Source organism: Haliotis rufescens, unplaced genomic scaffold (genome assembly GCF_023055435.1).
Source record: "Haliotis rufescens isolate VD_foot unplaced genomic scaffold, xgHalRufe1.0.p SCAF_13, whole genome shotgun sequence".
In the NCBI taxonomy this organism is placed as follows: Eukaryota; Metazoa; Mollusca; class Gastropoda; order Lepetellida; family Haliotidae; genus Haliotis; species Haliotis rufescens.
The window spans coordinates 28664241-28687196 of record NW_025963813.1 but is presented as its reverse complement, the minus strand read 5'-3'; the positions used below and the strand labels follow the sequence as shown (position 1 = coordinate 28687196).

Below are 22956 nucleotides of genomic sequence, written 5' to 3'. Positions count from 1 at the left end.
CTGTAATAGCTTAAAGCAAGTGTTTTCCACAGTGGAATGCCAATTTTCTGTCACGGAGACAATATTTTTCTCTGAAAGGGGAAAAGTCACAACAAATGTTTTAGGATGTCCAGAGAGCTTATGGTTTTTTTAAACACCTGAAGCAATATTACTTTTCCCAGCATTTTCTGGAACAAATAGTTTCATGTATATTCATATTTCCTCATTTTGTCGTCTCCGAGATGTTAATTTGTTGACACAGTACGATTTTAAATAAAAGTGTTTTAAGATTTATTTATAAACGTCAAGTGCGGACCATTGCAATGCTGTCCAAGACAATGCAGACCTTAATACGCAATTAGAAACAACCCCAATTTGGAGATGTGTCTGTAAAAGATTTGTTTGTTTCTTGTTTAACGCCACACTCGGCAATATTCGAGCTATATGAGGGCGGTCTGTAAATAATCGAGTCTGGACCAGACAATCCAGTGACTGACGTCATAAGCATCGATGCACGCAGTTGGGATACGATGACATGCATTAACCAAAACAGCGAGCCTGACCACCCGATTCCGTTAGTCGCCTCTTACTACAAGCATAGTCGCCTTTTACGGCAAGCATGGGTTGCTGAAGACCTATTCTACCCCGTATCTTTACGAAACTAATAAAAGCGAAAGGACAATTTTCAATCACATTTGCTGTGTACAAGTACAGCTATTCTGCTGCTAACAGGTAAAGAAAAACGTTTAAGAAATATATTCTTTTTTTGTAACAGAATGGCGAGGAGTGGGATGCAGTTTTAAAGCCTCGGTCAAGCATTTCTTTCGTAGCTGACTTAGCCTTGATAATTGCTACTGAGGTTATGATATAACTCGAGGTCTTCAGTTCACCTGCAGAACATCGACCAAGTTCAAGTTAATATAAATTGTCAATGCAAGAGAATAACCCGTCAAGATCATGCGCCGAAACGTTGTGTTCGTCATAATAAAGATGTTGACATCCATAATTTCAAAGACTTGATACGTTTAGTTTCATTCATGTGAACCGCATCTGTGCAATAGAGAATATCTTGTGTCTGCAGCAAATGAGTATATATACTGACTTGTAAATGCCTTTCTGTCACTCTAATCACGTGGTGCATTTGTAAAAGGTCATGTGATCAGCTCGAGAAGTTAATCTTAATTTCATTTACATCTGGACCCATTTGCACAAAGCGATCTTGGGGCGGTCTGGTAGCCTAGTGGTTAAAGCGTTCGCTCGTCACGCCGAAGACCGGGGTTCGATTCCCAACATGGGTACAACGTGTGAAGCCATTTTCTGGTGTCCCCCGCCATGATGTTGCTGGAATATTGCTAAAAGCGGCGTAAAACCATACTCACTCACTCACTCACAAAGCGATCTTAGCTAACTCCCATACTTTAGCATAGGCCTACAATTGTCTTAGCGCTAAGATCGCTTTGTGCAAGTGGGCCCTGGAGAGTAAGTAGTGAGTTCACACTGATTGTAAGAATATTAGGAATGTAATAGTCAGTATGTCAGCTTTATATGGCGTTGCGTTCGAGTCAAGTAAGGCAAATGTGATGCAGGTCCCAGACGTTAGTACTTTGGTTGGTTTGGTCTGTAAATAATCGAGTCTGGACCAGACAATCCAGTGATTGACATCATGAGCATCGATCACGCAATTGGGATCGATGACATGCATCAAACAAGTCAGCGAGCCTGACCACCCATCCCGTTAGTTGCCTCTTACACAAGCATAGTGCCTTTTACGGCAAGCATAGGTTGCTGAATACCTATTCTACCCCAGATCTTCACGGATCTAGTACCAAGTGTAAGATTACATTTGCCTTTTGAGGATTTTAGTTTGCAAAGATTTCATCATCAAATCGAGCTAATAAAATGTATGTATTAAATGTTTTGTTGTGTAGGTATTGTAATGTCATTGTAAACATAACTACCGTGCAATTCACTGAATTGCACTGTACTTCGGGACCATGGGGATATTTCAGCAAATAAATAATGTCAAAACCACACCTGAATTAAATTTGTCATTGCTGATACACACTGTGATGGCAGACACAACCTATGGCGCTAGCCTTGAGTTCAGTCGTCAGCCGAAGACCAGGTTCGATTACCCACATGGTTACAATGTGTGAAGCCCATGTCTGGTGTCCTCACCGTGATGTGTCTGGAATATTGCGAAAAGCAGCATAAAACCATTCTCATCACATCATCTTCAGTTCACCATCTTAATAACTGATAAATCATATGGCTGGAATATTGCTGAGTGCAGCGTTAAACAACAAATCATGTGAGGATTTGAACATGGTCGAGGTCTGAAATGAGTCTAGAGTACCCTGGGACACTCCGGCACACACCAACAACTTGGCCTCATAACTACTCCTGCAAGCAAGGAAACGCTCAGCTTTTCTTGAACACCTGATATCACTATTTCATAGTGATTTATAAACACATGTTTAGATAAAGTCGGAAACATACAATGAATTCTGCTTTTATTAAAGATTTTGTGTGATTATGAAATGTTTTTTGTGGGTTTCATTTACATACAGACCAGGTTGTAGCGAAACGAATAAAATACTTCACAAACATTGATACAGATTCAAAACAACCGATTCTACTATGGATCTGATGTGGTGTGAAATTTCATTGTTGTCAACATCCCTTAATGAGATTCACTCCACCGTCGAAATCACAATGTTGAGGGACCCTGAGGTGTTTCAGACATGAAATATAAAAAAGTATTTTATCAAAATCGATACAAAATTCAAACATGAATCAATACAACACACCTTTATGGGACACACTCCACCAACAAAATAACATCGTGGAGGGACCCTGAGGTGATGTCTAGTTGTCAACACACCTTCATGGAGCTCCCTCCACGGTCGAAATTACATCTTGGGGGGACCCTGAGGTGATGTCAAGTCATCAACAAACCATAGAACTCCCTCCACGGTTGAAATTACATCGTGGAGGGATCCTGAGGTAATGTCAAGTCATCAACACACCTTCAAGGAACTCCCTCCACGGTCGAAATGACAATGTGGAGGGACCCTGATGTGTTGATGACTTGAATGTAAATAACAGCGACAAAATCTATTCCATAATTATAAGACATCTCTACCAAAAGAAGTGCTGTCAAGGTGCTGTCAAGTCATCAACACACCTTCAAGGAACTCCCTCCACTGTCAAAATTACATCGTGGAGGGACCCTGAGGTTATGTCAAGTCATCAACACATCTTCATGGAACAGCGACAAAATCTATTCCATAATTATAAGAGATCTCTACCAAAAGAAGTGCTGTCAAGGTGCTGTCAAGTCATCAACACACCTTCAAGGATCTCCCTCCACGGTCAAAATTACATCGTGGAGGGACCCTGAGGTTATGTCAAGTCATCAACACATCTTCATGGAACTCCCTCCACAGTCGAAATGACAATGTTGAGGGACCCTGATGTGTTGATGACTTGAATGTAAATAACAGCGACAAAATCTATTCCATAATTATAAGACATCTCTACCAAAAGAAGTGCTGTCAAGGTGCTGTCAAGTCATCAACACACCTTCAAGGAGCTCCCTCCACGGTCAAAATTACATCGTGGAGGGACCCTGAAGTTATGTCAAGTCATCAACAAACCATAGAACTCCCTCCACGGTTGAAATTACATCGTGGAGGGATCCTGAGGTGATGTCAAGTCATCAACACACCTTCAAGGAACTCCCTCCACTGTCAAAATTACATCGTGGAGGGACCCTGAGGTTATGTCAAGTCATCAACACATCTTCATGGAACAGCGACAAAATCTATTCCATAATTATAAGACATCTCTACCAAAAGAAGTGCTGTCAAGGTGCTGTCAAGTCATCAATACACCTTCAAGGATCTCCCTCCATGGTCAAAATTACATCGTGGAGGGACCCTGAGGTTATGTCAAGTCATCAACACATCTTCATGGAACTCCCTCCACAGTCAAAATTACATCGTGGAGGGACCCTGAGGTTATGTCAAGTCATCAACACATCTTCATGGAACTCCCTCCACGGTCGAAATGACAATGTTGAGGGACCCTGATGTGTTGATGACTTGAATGTAAATAACAGCGACAAAATCTATTCCATAATTATAAGTCATCTCTACCAAAAGAAGTGTCCATTTCATATTTTGGACCATATCAAAAGCATGTGTTTATGAATCACAATCAAATAGTTATGGTACCACATGTTCTTGAATACATGAGTGCATACTTTCGAGCTGGAGTAGTCATCAGACCAGGTTGTTGTAAAACATATACCACTTCTTGAGTATTGGATGCAGAATGAAAACATAAATCAATACCTCAGAAGGTTATTGTGTATCCTATCATCAGGTTTAAAGATATGCATAGATATATCAATACATCAGTGAATTGTGACATCACATGTGCTGAGGTACATGATGCATACAGCAGTGTTTGAAATACCTGCCTGCCCGACCGTCCGAGACGGGTTGATTTCAACTCAGGCTGCCAGATTTTCAAATCCCCCTGCCCGACGGTCGGGTTATATTTCATATGTGAAAATATTCTAAATATTTCCCGATGATAAGCATTAATTCACATGTAAAGATGAATGATAAAATGTAACCAAAAAGAAACCCCGTTAGCTTATCCTGAGAAACATATGATTATAGTGGGCAGGCAGGTTTTGGTCAGGGCTGGCAAGTATTTCATATCAAATTGCAAATATTACAGTGTCGTATTGGTCAATAAAACATGCCTGTTATTGTTTATTATGCCATCCAGTAGAATCAGTCAGATTACATTTTCAACAAATGTTTGTAAAACAAGTATTTGTCACAGAGTGACGAAATATCCCCCGCCTGTACACCATAGTACCAAATATGAAGACAATCCAGCGATTAGTTCTTGAGATATTGTGGCAACACCGTTTTCCACTCCAAAAACAGATTTGCCTGCTGTGACCTTGAAAATGGGGTCAAGGTCACCAAATCTGACAGGTGTATGCGGTGTCTGTATATACACTATAGTTCCAAATATGAAGACAATCCAGCGATTAGTTCTTGAGATATCGCGGCAACACCGTTTTCTAACTCCAAAAGCAGATTTGCCTGCTGTGACCTTGACAATGGGGTCAAGGTCACCAAAACCGACTGGTGTCTGCGGTGTCTGTATATACACCATAGTTCCAAATATGAAGACAATCCAGTGTTTAGTTCTTGAGATATCGCGGCAACACCGTTTTCCAACTCCAAAAGCAGATTTGTCTGCTGTGACCTTGAAAATGGGATCAAGGTCACCAAAACCGACTGGTGTCTGCGGAGTCTGTATATACACCATAGTTCCAAATATGAAGACAATCCAGTGTTTAGTTCTTGAGATATCGCGGCAACACCGTTTTCCAACTCTAAAAGCAGATTTGTCTGCTGTGACCTTGAAAATGGGATCAAGGTCACCAAAACCGACTGGTGTCTGTGGAGTCTGTATATACACCATAGTTCCAAATATGAAGACAATCCAGTGTTTAGTTCTTGAGATATCGCGGCAACAAACAGGTGGGACGTACGGACGGACGTACGGATGGTCGTGAATACTATATCCCCCGCTTCGCGCTTTCGCGCGGCGGGGGATAATAAATATAAAAAATTTGCATGTTGGCCTTCGGCCTATAATTATGATAAAATAAGTACAATTTATTCCTATTTGTAAAATCTGCTTTTGCAACAAAAGTCATCATATATAAATACAGATATGTGCAATAATAGATCAGTGTCTTTCGTTGAAGCAAGATTTACAAATTGGTTTAAAATTAGCAGTTATCAGACATATGCATGATCATACTTCAAGTTAAGTGAAATATATTTGTAATATTACAGTGTACCTCATGTAGTATGATATAATACACACAAAAAGTTGATCATGCGCAATAAGCTGACATGAACTAAATTAAAAATATCACAGTGTTTTTTCAATCAATATTATGACTTCAATTAAGTCATCCATTAGAATCAATGTAATTTTCAACAAATGTCTTCCTTGTAATACAAGAAGTTGGTACCTTGTATGTTGGCCTCAGGTCTATGATCATGATACAAGTACAATTCATTCATATTTTGTAAAAGCTGCTTTTGCAATAAAAGTCATTATATATAAATACAGGTCTATGATCATGATACAAGTAGAATTCATTCATATTTTGTAAAAGATGCTTTTGCAATAAAAGTAATTATACATAAATACAGGTCTATGATCATGATACAACAAATAGAATTCATTCATATTTTGTAAAAGCTGCTTTTGCAATAAAAGTAATTATATTTAATACAGGTGTATGATCATGATACAACAAGTACAATTCATTCATATTTTGTTGTTGTTTAATACCACACTCAGCAATATTCCAGCAATATGCCTGCAGTCTGTAAATAATTGAGTCTGGACCAGACAATCCGGTTTATAGTCTGATCTGAATACCTTCATGGTACCCAAAGTATGTAGAAGAATCTGAACAGAGACATTCTCAAGTCTATATACATGTCAATAACCCGGTAAGCATTTCACCTTCAGTGGTAGGTTCTGAAACCATCTGTGTAAAACCATTCGATTCCATCATAGTCTGTATTGATGAAGACGACAAGATATTTTCATTGAAATAACCCATGATAATGAGTGAGTGAGTGAGTTGGGGTTAACGCCGCTTTTAACAGTATTCCAGTTATATCGCGGTGTGTCAGCTTAATGTGGGAGGAAAGCCAGAAGTGACGCAGGTCTTAGACGTTTACCACTTCGGTGAAACCCACGAGCACGGGTATGGTGCTGACAAACCTAGAAACATTGGGGCGAACCGGGATTCGAACCCACAATCATAGGTTTCTGGGGTGCCCAAGGGACGCAACTCTGCACAGCGAATCATGGCGCCTTAGACGACTGGGCCACCCATGCCCCCACCCATGATAATGGATCGACCAGAATCAAGTTCCTGAACAAGTTGTAGCAAATGCTTTCGGAAAATATCAACTGTGTATGAGCTTGGCGTGTATAAAACAACAACATAAGCTTGTAGTTCCATGACATAAAAACACAGGTACTGCAAAATTGGATACTGATAAATGAGTAAAAATCACAGGTTTTGACTTACTAGAATAAATGCAAACAGCACCATGTCTTTGATTCTTCAATTCCATCAGCATTGGTTCAGATGATTCATAACACTGTGATCTGGATTTATGATGTAATGTAAATCCATCAAGTTTTGCTTCATCACCTGGATGTGAATCAGATAACCATGTTTCTGTCAAGCAAATGAAATCAGCTTCAAAAAACCTCTTGTCATTCTGCAAATCATTAATATGTTATTGAAGGCCTTCAATGTTTTGCATAATCAGCGTGCATGTTGGATGACCATCATACCGGTAGATTCTCTGATTTGTAGTCATGAATTTTGGCATAATAAATGTAGATGCAACTCTGCACAGCGAATCGCAGCGCCTTAGACGACTGGCCCACCCGTGCCCCCACCAGCATAAGGAAACTCCAGCAGAATGTAGCTAAAACCTAAACCTAACCTCAGATACTAAACTTTGATTTGCCATTATGATCCCAAATTGTAAAAAAATCATAGTGGATGAATTGAAAAATATAGCTTAACAATATATATATGGCAAAATGTGATTAACATTTGTTCCAGAAGTCTACATAGAAACTTTTAATATTGACTACCTTTGATGTTCCTATTAACAAATAGAAGTCTGATATATAGCATGATTTTGTTTTGTCTCAAGGGAAAATGCATGTTTTGTTCACTGACAAAAAAACCTGGTGACTAAAAATATTTATGCAATAGGCCCAAATACTGACCCTGTCACCAAAATTAGCTTTGCAGCCAGCTAACCAACCAGACATTACTAGAATCACAGTCTGACCATCACATCGCCCTTAGTGTAGATACCAACAATTGTGATTACTTGGAACCGATTGAGATTCAAAATGTCTACAATATTCTTCACCCAATACTTGCAACCACTCTCTACAATCTGTGACTTTACCACAAAACAGAATTATTTGGGTCTGTTATGATCAAGTAATCAAAATCTATTTATTAACATAATCACTGGCCAGGTTAAATCTGGCAGAATCAAATGTGTTTGGGGGCAGACTTGTATCACAGCAGCATATAACTCGACCTCTTCAATGAACGTGTTTAATATGACCTCATTGTTTTAAGGTCAAGGCAATCTGATGCACAACAGGATATCAACAGACTCCACGCAGTCAGTAGGAAGATACATTAATTTCATCACATTTAAATAACAAATAAATGAATGTGGTAAGATTTCAGGGGTTGTTTTTCCATGTTATTTTGTCGGATGCATTACAAATACAGAATACGGAATCTATTTTATTACCTTCTTCAAATGGACAAAATTATGTTTCAGTTTTATTCTGTAAGTCGAAGTCAGTGTTTGTTGTTTAACGCCACACTCAATATTGCATGCATGTATGATAGAGTCCTAGGTCTAATTTTACAGCAAGATGGCTACTGGTCAAATCATATAGATAATATAGAAGATAAATAAGCCCAATGATTAACTGCTATAGAACTTTCAAATACCGCCTGTACAGAAAAACGTTACAGAACATAAATTTATCATCTATTTGACCAATATTCGACTATTGTGACCAAGTATGGGATAACTGTTCTCAAGAACAAGCGTTGGTATTGGAAAGGCTACATTGAGACGCACTGAGAACAATATGTGGAGCTACTCGGGGTACCAGCCACGAGTCTCTATACCCTGAAACTAATCTTACACCCTTATCCAAAAGACGGCAATCTCATAAATTAAAAACATTTTACAAAATGGTTAACAAGTTGGCCCCTGAATATCTATGTGATGTTGTTCCTCCTAATGTCTCAGCGGGCGCACTTTACATTTTAAGAGGTTCTTCACAGCAACTGACTGTAAATGCTAGAACAGTTAACTACCACAAATCATTTTTACCTGACATAGTGCCAATGTGGAATGAATTACAGTATAATGTTCAGTCAAAATATACTGTAAATGACTTCACTAAATGTATCACCAAGACAGAAAATCCTAAAACATTTAGCTTTAACTTAGACTATGGTACCCGTTTCTGTCAAATTATCCATTGCCGCCTCAGATTAGGATGCAGTGATTTAAATGCACACAAATATCATAGACATATTCATGATTCTACTACCTGCTCCTGTGGATATCATTATGAGGATCTTACTCATTACTTCTTTTTATGTCGCAACTACTGTAATCTTCGGAACAATATGTACTACTATATAAAGGGATACGACTTGGATTCAGTATTATATGGTAATGCTACAACATCTACTGATACTAACCTTGCTATTGTACAATCTGTTCATTGCAAAATCTAAGATTTAAAATCTAAGTATGTCTTCATAACGATTACATCAATCAAATAGTTGTTTGTATGTGTGATATGCTGGTATGCTGTTAGTTTATGTACCGATATATGTACATGGGTATTTGTGTGTGACTTGGATATCATGTAGGTACAATTAATCTAAATTTGTTATTTATGTACAGTTTACTCTCGTTAATTGTTAAATGTCATTTGTAGGTAGGTGTTTAAATAGATTGAACCTGTTCACCAATCCCATTCCTTTTTCTTGGAAATAAATATTGTTTAAATCATATGATAGTGGCCTGTAATTAAACCAGATTAACACATTATTTTAATAAAAGCAAGATATTTGAAAGTGAACACATTCATATACTGTTATTGTGTATTTTGTAGTGTGCATTGAGTTCAACTGTAACAACTGATCCATCATTAATCTCCTACCACATTAAGATCAATAGAACACATTGACACAACACAGTTTTCTTCAGCCTCTACTGTAACAATCTTATAATATAGGTCAAATCTCCCACTTCAACATTCAGCATCCTGTTTCCTGTTACTCTGCAATATTGCTGCTAGATGATGGCAGCCCCTTAAATATTCAAACACACTCCAAAATGTAGAAATTGACTTGGTTGATGCATATCATCGATCCCAATTGCGAGGATCGATGCTCATGATATCAATCACCGGATTGTCTGGTCCAGGTTTAATTATTTACAGACCGCTGTCATATAGCTGGAATATTGCTGAGTGCTGCGTTAATCAACAAACAAAACAAAACAAATAATGCCACTCAGCAATACTGCAGCTATATGATGGCAGCCTGTAAATAAAGTATGGACCAGAAAATCTCACACACTTGAAAGTGAACACATTTATTTAATTCTATTTTTTGTATTTTAGAGAGTGCAGGGGGGGTGGTGTAGCCGGGAGGCTCTCCAAAGATCCGGGTTGGATTCTCCACATGGGTACAATGTGTGAAGCCCATTTCTTATGTCCCCTACTGTGATATTGCTGGAATATTGCTAAAAGTGGTGTAAGAGGATGCATTGAATTCAAAGACAAAGTCTTCCTGAAGCTGAAATATCTTAGGATGAAGGATATCACTGACACCATGCATTTGTCTCCATATTATTTTTAACAACCGGTTAGGATGTGAAAGGGAACATGGGCAGTAGGTTGTTGGTTGGTTCGCGGACATATGTCTTTGGTTGGTTTGTTGTTTAACGCCGCACTCAGCAATATTCCAGCTATATGATGGCGGTCTGTAAATAATCGAGTCTTGACCAGACAATCCAGTGATTAATATCATGAGCATCGATCCACGCAATTGGGATCGATGACATGCATCAACCAAGTCAGCAAGCCTGACCACCCGATCCCGTTAGTAGCCTTTTACGACAACATGGGCAGTAGGGTAGCCTACTGTTTAAAGCGTTTGTTCTTCACAACATGGGCAGTAGGGTAGCCTACTGTTTAAAGCGTTTGTTCTTCACAACATGGGTTCAATTCCCTACACAGGTACAATATGCGAAGCCCATTTCTAATGTCCCCTGCTGTGATAGTCCTGGAATATTGTTAAATGCGGCGTAAAACAACACTCACTTGACAGTGAACATTTTCATTTTATTCTGTAATTGTGTATTTTAGAGTGTGCATTGAGTTGATTCTGAAATTTATGATCCATCAATCATCTCCAACCACTTCAAGAGTACATATTAACACAATACAAGGTTTACCTCAGCCTTCTACTGTAACAATCTTACATTATAAGTCAAATCTCCAGCCATGTGATGGCAGCCATTAAAAAATCTGGGCCAACAATCCAGTGATTGGTATTGTGATCACCCATCCATGTTATCGAGGTACAATTACAAATCTTGAAGATTCAGCCTCCTGTATTGTTTCTATTGTTTAATGCCAAACACAGCAATATTGCAGCCATGTGATGGCAGCCATTAAATAATCAAATCTGGGCCAGACAATCCAGTGATTGGTATCGTCAACAAGTCAGCAATATTGAAGCCATGACGGCAGCCAGTAAACAATTTATATTTTCTAATAACATAAAGACATGCCGTACTTACATAATTAATTGTGTCCATGCATTGAATTCAACTGTAACCATCGATTCTGAAAAATGAAGACAAGCATGTGTTCCTGAAGCTTAATCATCTTAGTTAAAGAATACAGCCGTATTTTAGGTTGTAGGATATACATGGACAGATAATTCCAATTTATCATATAATGGGTAGGTTTCTCGGCAGGATAAAGCCAACGGATAAAAACAATATCTGTTGGGGTCTTATGCGGATAGAGATGCAAATATCAAAGGTCAAGTAGGGACTACTTTCAGTGTTTATAAACAAACATGGAGTCGCACTTGTCATTCGGCAATCGAGTCTGAATTAACCATCGTGAATCTGGATAAACTACAGGGATAATTGCTACAATTCTTAAAAAAATAGTCTTATATAGTGAAAATCAGTATAGAACTGCAACGTAACTAAGGCATTTTATAAGTTTTGGCAACTTTGGAGATATAAATTTCGAAACAATTTTGCGAGGTCACTAGGCCTAGCCGGGCGGGATCAGTAGCCATATCTGTGCTTGTAGACCTCTGCGGCTTGAAACCTTTTCCACAAATAAAAATAGTTGGATTTAGGCGAAATATGTATGAATTGATACCTTGTTTCGTTTTGGCGCTGTGTGTACATCTGACTGAACTTATTAACGTTATGACAGAACAGGCCGACTGTCAACAACGTCTGAACGTGGCCGTGACGTCTCATAGACTAGGGTTAGAGTAGCTTCCCTTTGACAAAGGGCAGTTACTCTAGCGGACAGACCGATGGATTGCCGCGAAAGGCAAGTAAAAACAATTGTTGTTTTGCATATATGTTGCTTTGCAACTGGATAAGAAACAGATTTCAGTTGGAACTATATTGGCTACTGTCACTGTCCGACTGACACATCACTTACCCTGTGATGTAATAAATATTAATGCGTGCATTCCAGGAAAACTCACACTGTATAGGTAATGTTTGTGAGTGAGGGGAAGCGATTTTCAAGCACAGAATCGAAGAATGACATTATATGATAAAGAGGTTATCACGCTTGTGTGTTTAGGGATGGTAAATATCCTGTATTATGAATAAACACTATGTATATGATAACCTCTATGTATCACCAAGGATCTTTCTTCATATTAGTTTTTATTATATGTTAGGATGTCTGACATATTGATAATGAACTCCTTGATATAATTCTGTTATTATGTATTTTAGAGTGTCCATTGAATTCAACTGCTATGAATTCTAAAATTCTAACAATGTTTTTTTTCTACAGGAGAATTAACAAAGTTTAAAGCATTATTTTAGTTTGCAGGAACACAATGGCAGATATTTCCAATGTGTTTTGTCATAGATCAAAACAGTTGGTTTGAAACACCCATCACATATTGAAATCGAACCAATCTCATTAAAATCAGTTCTTAGTTCTCGCTACCGCTAAACAAAGATCTGAGGACATTCCATTACAGGTCACGCCACACCAACCCTGCGCGAACTTTGATCGACCAATGGAATGACCAGTCAGAAGGCAGCTTTCTCGTGCTTTACGGCAATAATTTCTAATTGGCAACTACGCTGTGAAACATATTTTGACAAATTCTCGATTACAAATTTGAAACCTGAACAAAAGAACATTCTGGAATGGCTAATAGATGGTCTAGATTGTATGGATTCAGTTGTTAAACCCGTAACTATCGTCGGGAATAAAGTTTTCGAGGTTGCATGATTAGAAATCACATTCCGACTGTCACTTTCATAATCTGGTAAGCCACGCTCTGATTGGTCGGATGAAAGGTTGTTCTGACGTGACCCCTGATGGGATGTCTTCAGATCTTTATTCAGCGGTAGCGAGAACTAAGGTCTGATTTTAAGGAGATTGAAATCGAACCTGTTATTTATTTTTGAGTACATTGAATTCTACTGTAGCAGTCAATTCAGATATATATCTTTTTGACGTCAGCAATGAGTTGAATTGCAACACATGTTAATTGTGAAGGGTGTATAACAAACCAATATGTCCGGCTAATATTATTTTAGAAAATAACAACACATTTATTTTGTTACCAATTAAGTTAACCACTTTAAAATCTTGAAATTGATAGATCGAAGATTAAAAATGTTACAGAATAGGTCAGATCTCCAACTTAAACATCCAGCTTGTTGTAATGAGTTGTCAGGTAAAGACATAGATGTTATCACGCGAGTGTGTTTGGGGATGGTAAATATCCTGTATTAGGAATAAACATTGTATTTAGCAGGCCTTGGCAAATGCCTTAGTTATGTCACAGTTAGAGTGAGCGAGTTTGATTTTACGCCGCTTTTAGCAATATTCCAGCAATATCACGGCGGGGGACACCAGAAATGGGCTTCACACATTGTACCCATGTCGGGAATCGAACCTGGATCTTCAGCGTGACGAGCGAACGCTTTAACCACTAGGCTACCCGACCGCCCCACGTCACAGTTAGAACTGATTCTTCTTTTGACAATGATAGCAATTTTCCCTGTAGTTTCTCCAAATTCCCAATGGTTAATTCTGACTCAATCGCCAAATGACAAGGGCGACGCCTTGAAAGTAGTCCCTACTTGACCTTTGATATTTGCATCTCTATCCGCATAAATCCGTTGGCTTTATCCTGCCAAGACAACCATCCATTACATGATAAAAACATTTATCCAAACTACTGATGATTGGTAGATTTGAAGACATGTGGAATGTTTTCCTAGAGCTGGAATGCAATTGAGAAAATATTAGCTGACCTTACCAGACCTAAAACAATAATTTCATTTCATGGTTCAGACATGTGGCTCAAGTCACAAACCAGGACGGTCTCAATGCAAAATATTTCCCACCATGATGATGACAAATAATGTCTAACTAAAGTTGTAGCATAAATATATGCTGATAAATCGACCAAAATCAATTATTGTTGGTAGCATGTGACAGTTGATGATAGTATTAACTGAACATATTGACTTGGATAATTATTTGTTGATAAATACCCCCTAGTCTCATCTGATTGTATTGTTGACTATCTTAAATTTAGGTTTTGTTTGTTTGTTGTTTAATGCCGCACTCAGCAATATGCCAGCTATATGATGGCGGTCTGTTAATAATCGAGTCTGGACCAGACAATCCAGTGATTGACATCATGAGCATCAATCCACGCAATTGGGACCGATGACATGCATCAACCAAGTCAGCGAGCCTGACCACCTGATCCTGTTAGTCGCCTTTTACGACAAGCATAGTCGCATTTTACGGCAAGCATGGGCTGCTGAGGACCTATTCTACCTTGGAATCTTCACGGTTCTATCTTAAATTTAAATATTTGTGAATCCAAAGTTTTCTATGCTAGTGAAAATTTAATGTCTAAAGACATTTATTCGTGACAAGGTTTTTTTAAGCCACAGTTGCATCAAGTAAGTAATAACTACTGCATATCCAAGGTGTAAACTGCTGCAGTCTAACAACAAAATATGCCCCAACATGATAATGATAAGTGAAGTCTAACCAGTTGACCACATGTACAATTGTCCAAGTTTCATTTCTTAATGTGAAGCTTCTTTGTTTCATTCTGCCAAATACTGTGTTGTCATGCAACATTCCACGTAATACATAAATTAGCAAAGACCGCTCAACATTATTTAATTTCTTCAAAATATAATCCCCCTCCCCCAATCACAAATCAATTCCATCAACATGATCAATAAAGGGACTTACTATCACTGTCATGAACATTTTATCACATTATCTGTTGAAAATATTCCCTTCACAGTACACACTAAACTATCTTATACTGTGTAAGTGTTTGTTTGTTTGTTGTATAACGCCGCACTCAGCAATATTACTGCTATATGGAGGCAGTCTATAAATAATCGAGTCTGGACCAGACAATCCAGTGACTGACATCATGAGCATCGATCGGCAATTGAGATCGATGACATGCATCAACCAAGTCAGCGAGTCTAACCACCCGATCCCGTTAGTTGCCTCTTACAACAAGCACAGTATGTATCAGTATTTATCATATGCAGTGGCAAATATGGAGCTTTTCAATAATGTATTTAAGACAAATATTTCATTGCTTTTTTATCATTCACCTTCCTGTCTTGCATGATAAGCACCTAACATATAGACATGGACCATCATACTGCACCATAAACAAATGGACCTACCGATCAGGTTAGAAGGGACACATACTTTCACACTATTAGGTTTAATAACTGCTTCCTTGTGTGTACGACCGCCTCCATGGTTTAGTGGTAGAGCGTCCCCCCGAAGAACGGAAGGTCCGGGGTTCGATCCCCAGCCGCATCATACCGAAATATGTTAAAAGATGGTACTTGTTGTTACCCTGTCTAGTGCTCAGCATTAAGGGGTTAAAACAAGGACTGGTCGGCTCAGAGTCAGTACACTGTGTCTGAGTGGGTATTCATGTTAAACTGCGACATGGTATCTCAGTGAGCTAGCACTATAAATCGGCATCAGTCCGGACTAGTACAAGCAGCCACACACACACACATGTGCATGCACTTCGCTACATAAGTGCAATAATCTTGGACGTTAAATCCCATTTCCCTCACCTCCTTGTTTGTACCCAATTCATCTCATTCCTCATAAACTGTCCAACGTAGTTAGTATGGCCTGAATAGAAATTAGTAGCACGAAAGATATGAGATGATTGTTGCAAATCCCACAAACTCCCAGCCATGTGATGTGTAGCAAGAGATGCACCTACTTTTCAAAATGTACAATATATCCCACAATTCATCAATATGAACATCAAATCCATTGAATATGTAACCCACAATAACAGTTTCTAAACACAGATACACAGAAAAAAGTTAAAGCCTAAAATATATATCGTATTACATCCATTTCTGTCTCACGTGTCCTCACCTGTTGAATATGGCTGTCCAAAGGGTGGGATATGAGCGCAACCTAGCTCGTGACATGGGTCAAATAGAGTAACCTCCCCTAGCAATGACCAGTTAACAGGTTGTGTGTAGCTGGAATGCACAGGTCTAAATGCTCATCTTCCTTTCTGGTGCTTATCAAAGGGGACCAGCACCGAAACGAACGTATTTAGTTTTTGAAAAGACGAATGTACCTCAAAATGAACTAGTGAAACATCAATAAATTTATATTTTCACTTGTCGTGGCATTTGCTTAACATACACTTAACTTCCTGACAGATGATTGGATAGAAATCTGATGTTAAATATAATCATGTAATGTGTTTCTTTCGACAACATTTTTTTTCATAATGCCATGATTTTCTTGGAAGAGATTTCCGTACTAACCAGACAATCCAGTGATTAACATCATGAGCTTCGATCCACGCAATTGGGATCGAAGACAGGCATCAACCAAGTCAGTGAGCGTGACCACCCGATCCCGTTAGTCGCCTTTTACGACAAGCATAGTCACCTTTTACGGCAAGCATGGGTTGCTGAAGACCTATTCTTCCCATGAATCTTCACGGGTGGGGTGATCGAGTGAGTGGGGTGGGGTGTTGTGGGGTAGGATTACTCCACCAATAACAGGGCAGGGGACACAATTGGGCTCAAAGCATGAATAACATACCATATGTTGTGTGACAAGCGAGCAGTTTAACCACCAGGCTTTCCAGCACAGATTTGGTGGATGTGTTGATTACCTCCCTTTCCAAACGTTAGAAACTAAAACTGTGACAACGTGCAACAAAAAAACAGTGTTATCAGGTCTCAGACATTTACCACTTTGGTGAAACCCACGAGCATAGCACTGAGAACCTTGAAACAAAATCGTGGCGAACCGGGATTTGAACACACATTATGGTGTGCCTAAGGAACTCTGCACAGCGAATTGCGATCGAATTGGGGCGCCTTGGATGACTAGGCCACCCATTCCCCCGTATGTGACAATGGCGCAGCCTCACATACTATTGTCAGACATCAGATTATTTCATGAACGGATGACAGCACATTGGAGTTATTTGTTTCTTTGTTTGTTTAATGACACTCTCAGCTATATTCCAGCTATATGACAGTGGTCTGTAGCGAAATAAATCCAGTGACTGACATCATGAGCATCAATCCGTGCATTTCAGATACGATGATATGCATCAACCAAGTCTGACAACCTGATCCCGTTAGTCGCCTCTTACGAGTAGCATAGTCACCTGTTACGGCAAACATGGGTTGCTTAAGATATATTCTAACCTGGATCTTCACGGGTCAAACTGCCAATAATATTTAACTAGCCGAATGTTGTATACTCACAGATGGCACCATCTGGCACACCAGTGTGACTGAAGTCGCTGAAGTCGCTGATGTTGCTGCCATTACTGCCATCACTGTCGCTGAATCTGTTGATGTTGTCATTGCTGTAGATGTTGCTGCCGCTGATGTAGATATTGTCGCTGCTGTGGACATCTTGTATCTTGACTTATATTTGCCTTCAGTCGCCCGTTTTCCTTCTTCAGTAGGCGGTTCGGTAAGATTTCTGCCTGTATCCACCCCTCAAAAATATATATAGTAAAAAGGATTGAGCAGCAACGCATACATATGTAACTTTTGAAGGGGGCATGCGGGTGGAAGTCCAGAGCTCCAGATAAGCTGCGTATCTGCATGAAATACTGATCAGAAATGCAGAAATACACAGTAAAATATAATCCAAGCATTCAAATACGCAACGAACATTACAGATACGCTACAAAAATAAAACTTGTGCGTATCATCAAAATATTGTGAAGTAACCCTGCGTATTCGATTAGCAAATCAGCAACTTATTTTGAAATTATAAAGGGGCATTCCGTCAACCTTGCCAAACTCCACGATGACAGTTACATCATGATCATTTGCCATCACACTTTCTTGTTGAAGTATCTTGGTATTTTAGAGTCCTATAAAGCTCTCGAACCCACACGACACCAGTTTGCAGGGACTAGATGAATAGTGTTTTTAAATATATTTAACTTAAATACCCACATGTGTAAAAACTAGTGGGTAACAGAAATTTGAATACCCGGTAGAATTACTGATACCCAATGATTTTAAAATGCATGGGTAAAATACCCACAACACCAAAAGCTTATCTGGAGCTCTGAAGTCTGTCCTGGATAACCACCTGTTTGTCTGTTGTTTAACACCACAATCAGCAATATTCCAGGTATATGACAGGGGTAAGCAGATAATAGAGTCTGGACCAGACAATCCAGTGACTGACATCATGGGCATCAATCTACCCAGTTGGGATACAGTGAGTGAGTGAGTTAATATTTATTATTTAACATCACATTGGCAATATTTCAGCCATATCGTGACAAGAAGTTATACGTTAAGAATACATATATTTAAATTAAATAAAAACCTGTCATCGATAGACAGAAAACTAGAATACAGATTAATATTTAAAACTAGCATACAACCATAAAAAAAGATAAACAAAAAGTACCAATACATAATAAAAGAGGTCTATAGATCGCCAGCAGCTGTTGTAGAGTCATCCTAGGGTCAATGGGGACTTACAGTACCTTTGCTACCTGCATGGACCCCATCCGGATTTACATCATCCCTTCAGTTGTTGGTGATTATTGTCAAATTTATGTCAAATTTAGCAAAAGTTAAATGAACACATATTCTAAGGTTAAAAACGTGGCCGGGGGACAATCATTTTACATTACCTCAACCCCCATAAAGGGTACAGCCACTAACAATCTAAGTTACCGTATTCAACGTAATAAGCGCCCAGGAAGCACTTAAAATTAGAAATAGGGGGCTCTTATTAGAATATTATTTTTGTGAAAGTTGAAAGATTGTAAATTTTGTGGTTTATGCTGACAGCCAGAAATAATTATATAGGACAGATATATTGTTCCAGAACTTAATTGCCCATAATTAAGGGTGCATATAACACACAAGTCTGTATTACACAAGAATAAATAAGTCTTGTGTACATTAATCAATGGGAAGGGTGCTAATTGGGATTGTTCACTGGCCAATATATTAGCAAACACACCGTGGGAGCTTATTATGTCGAATACGGTAACTTATATCCTTCTACCAAGTCTATAAAGATCATTTATTAATTACAAAACATATATTTAAAATTTATTTAATAATTCTATTTCGAACAATAATTAAATGGGAATTAATACAATTAAATAGATCTCTGTCAGATGAAGTTGGGATACAATCTCTGATAGGCGGCAGGTTACCCTGGTGGTTAAAGTGTTCACCTAATAAGCTGATAGATGCTCGGTTCCACATGTTGATATACCGTATTCGACGTAATAAGCGCCCCGCTCTAATAAGCGCCCACAGAGACATTTGCTAATATATTGGCTGGTGAACAATCCCAATTAGCACCCCTTCCGATTGATCAATGTGCACAAGACTTATTTATTCGCGTATAATACGCACTCATGTGTTATATGGACCCTTGATTATGGGCCATTAAATTCTGGGAAAATATATCTGTCGTACATAAACACTTCAGGCTGTCACCATAAACCACGAAATTTATCTTTCAACTCTGTTTTTTTCACCAAAATAATATTCTAATAAGAGCCCCCTATTTCTAATTTTGAGAGCGCCCTGGGCGCTTATTACGTCGAATACGGTAGGTTTGCCCGCGGTGCTGAAACCGGTGTAAAAACCCTTCTCACTCACCCACACAATTTTGAGAAAGATACAACCATAATATACTCATGAAACATAGGAGCAAGACAAAGTAGGCATGTATAGAACCAGCAGGCATGTATAGGGTGAGTATGGTTTTACCCCGCTTTCAGCAATATTCCAGAAATATCACGGCGGGGGACGGCAGAAATGGACTTCACACATTGTACCCATGTCGGGAATCGAACCTGGATCTTTGGGGTGACGAGCGAACGCTTTAACCACTAGGCTATACCACCCCTGCAGGCATGTATAGAACTAGTAGGCATGTATAGAACCAGTAGGCGTGGATAAAACCAGAAGGCATGTATAAAACTTGTGGAACGGGTTGAATGTATTGAAGCAGAAATGTTAAATACAAACTATGGTGTCTACTCACATTCATTGGCGTCGCCACCCGATCGATGACGTGCGACTGCTGTCCGTCTAGTTGCTGCTGGTATGGTCGTCATTCGGGGTGGCAAAAGGTGTTGACGATGTGGACGACATCCTCGATGACGGCGTTTGGTTCCGAGCCTGTAATCCCTGGGCCTGGGGTCCTGGGGGTATCTGTGGTGCCTCTGGTACCTGGGTCCCTGGGATCCGACCTGCGGGTCAACCTAAGTGACTGAAAGATGGAGAACATATAGTTGCTGCCGGGGAATTATGTTATGCGAATTGCGATTGAGCAAAGCGATAAACGACAACGATACAGTTGTGCTGATGTCCATGCGCTCAGGTACGCCATTAGGGAAGCAACCATTTGTTATCAAGGGGTGGGGGGAGTGGAAGCTTGATTGGTTTGAGATCTGCATTTAATTAATGTTTAGGAGCTAAATTACTTTTTCCAACACACACATTAACATGCAATTTGACACCTTGATCTTTCAATAATACTGCCAACAAGATAAGATCTTTTTGTTAGTATAATAGGGGCAAGATAACAATTTTAGAAAATATCCCCACTCCCCTCCCAAAACAAATGGTTGCTCCCGAAACCCCAGGCAAGCCACAAGCACGTGCCCGGGGACTATGAGGGTGTTTAGAGAAAAGCAGCTGAAAGTGAACACTGATTTAGTCACCGGAAGCTCCAGCACATCGTCAAGTCAGAATAAATCCGTTAACGGTTATGAGAGTTTTATAATATATCACAGTAAATACAGCACAAATATATTTGTGTAAAATGGGTATAAAAAAATATACTACCCGTCACTAGCCATGTAAACTGGGGCGGTCGGGTAGCCTAGTGGTTAAAGCGTTCGATCATCACGCTGAAGATACGGGTTCGAATCCCGACATGGGTACAAAGTGTGCAGCCCATTTCTAGTGTATCCCGTGATATTGTTTGAATAATGCTAAAAGCGGCGTAAAACAACTCACTCACCATATAAACTAATTTTTCTTCGTTGGAGACTGATTGAAAAGCAGGTTTTGGCTTTAAAATAAACATAATATTTACAAAGTAAAATAAGTTTATCAGTATTACATAACTCTAAAAAGTTGGGATAGCTAAAACTGACCTTTTCGTACAAACTTTAACGCAAATCATCGTACCCAGGGCAATCAAGCAATACATGACACACTCTTTCATATTCGTATATCTGCCTGTTTCCAACTTTAGAGGAGCAGTACCTGATCTAAATTTGGAGAAGGCAGAGCGGTAAGAACGAAAACATGTACATACCTGCATAACATTCACACCCATACACATCTTTAAACATTCCATACGTATGTAATTTATTACCACCCGTTCTTCCGCCAGGCTTGCATAACAGTTCATTCCAATAAGACACATACTTTCCCATGCATATATCATGCACACATACAACTACTCTTTTCACGCCAACATTCTCAGAAATATTCAGACCCCATTCGTTCAACTTTGCCCTCACACGAAAATTCCGGTTTTTCACATGCCCACCAGCATACCGTTTAGACCACATAAAAACATACTTATTGAACCTAAGGGACATCCACTGTCTATTTACCCAATCCTAAGAAAGATCTCAAAACACGATGGTGAACGGCATTTACAGTAGAAATGTCACGATGACCTCAAATAGATGCCCCATAACTCAAGACTGACCAAACCATCGCATCATACAATTTGGAATTAGTCGTGGATTGCATACCTCCCTCGTACATATAAGAAGACCTCATTCTGCTCTGTTAGCCGACTTAGCTGTTGCTTTTGCCACAGCATTGTCGTCAAGATGTTCCGTGAGCAGTAGGCCAAGATAATTATAACAATCAACAATGTCTAAAACAGAGTTACCAATGTTAAAAAAAGCTGTTGTTCTATGAATGCTTACATTTCTAAAGTTAACAATCTTGGACTTATTATTAATAAGGATACTATTATCAACAGACGCAACTCTGCACTGCGAATCACGGCGCCTCAGACGACTGGGCCACCCGTGCTCCCCTATATATACTCAAAGAAATAAGTTAAGCACACCCCTATTTCTGAACCATGACAAATGGCAAACATCATGGCATGGGATGACTGACCACAGGAGCTGGGCGATACCATTGTCATCGGATAGAACAAACATTTGACAACAAATAAAGAAGATATTGGTGAGTTGTGACTGAAATTTACTGACAAAAGCATAATGGTAACACAGGTACTGTGTTTGACCTTAGACAATACCTACAAAAAGTATGCGGCTGCAGGATTAAGTAAACGAATTACGTTTGATGTTTCATGTGAAAATGTTCCTTGACGTCTCTACTTGACATGACACCTGAAACAGATCAGTAGCGGGTGTAAACGCCACGTGCCCGGATGACGCACTCCACCCTACGTCTCATGCCCCCAGTCAGACGTCGG

The 22956-nt window shown here is 39.2% G+C and overlaps 1 long non-coding RNA gene across 4 annotated transcripts; it reads right to left on the bottom strand.

Moving 5' to 3' along the window:
• Window positions 1-2226: 2226 nt before the first annotated feature.
• Window positions 2227-22325, bottom strand: LOC124127586. Of its 4 annotated transcripts, XR_007220415.1 has the most exons (5): window positions 22112-22325; window positions 20524-20751; window positions 17745-17983; window positions 11493-11538; window positions 2231-2707 (listed from the first exon to the last, which is right to left on the bottom strand). It is a non-coding gene; the product is annotated as an uncharacterized LOC124127586 (long non-coding RNA). The 4 variants fall into 4 exon arrangements; XR_006860015.2 differs by lacking the exon at window positions 22112-22325 and having other exon boundaries at window positions 2227-2707; window positions 20524-20975; XR_006860016.2 differs by lacking the exons at window positions 2231-2707; window positions 22112-22325 and adding an exon at window positions 6824-7288 and having other exon boundaries at window positions 20524-20975.
• Window positions 22326-22956: the final 631 nt, after the last annotated feature.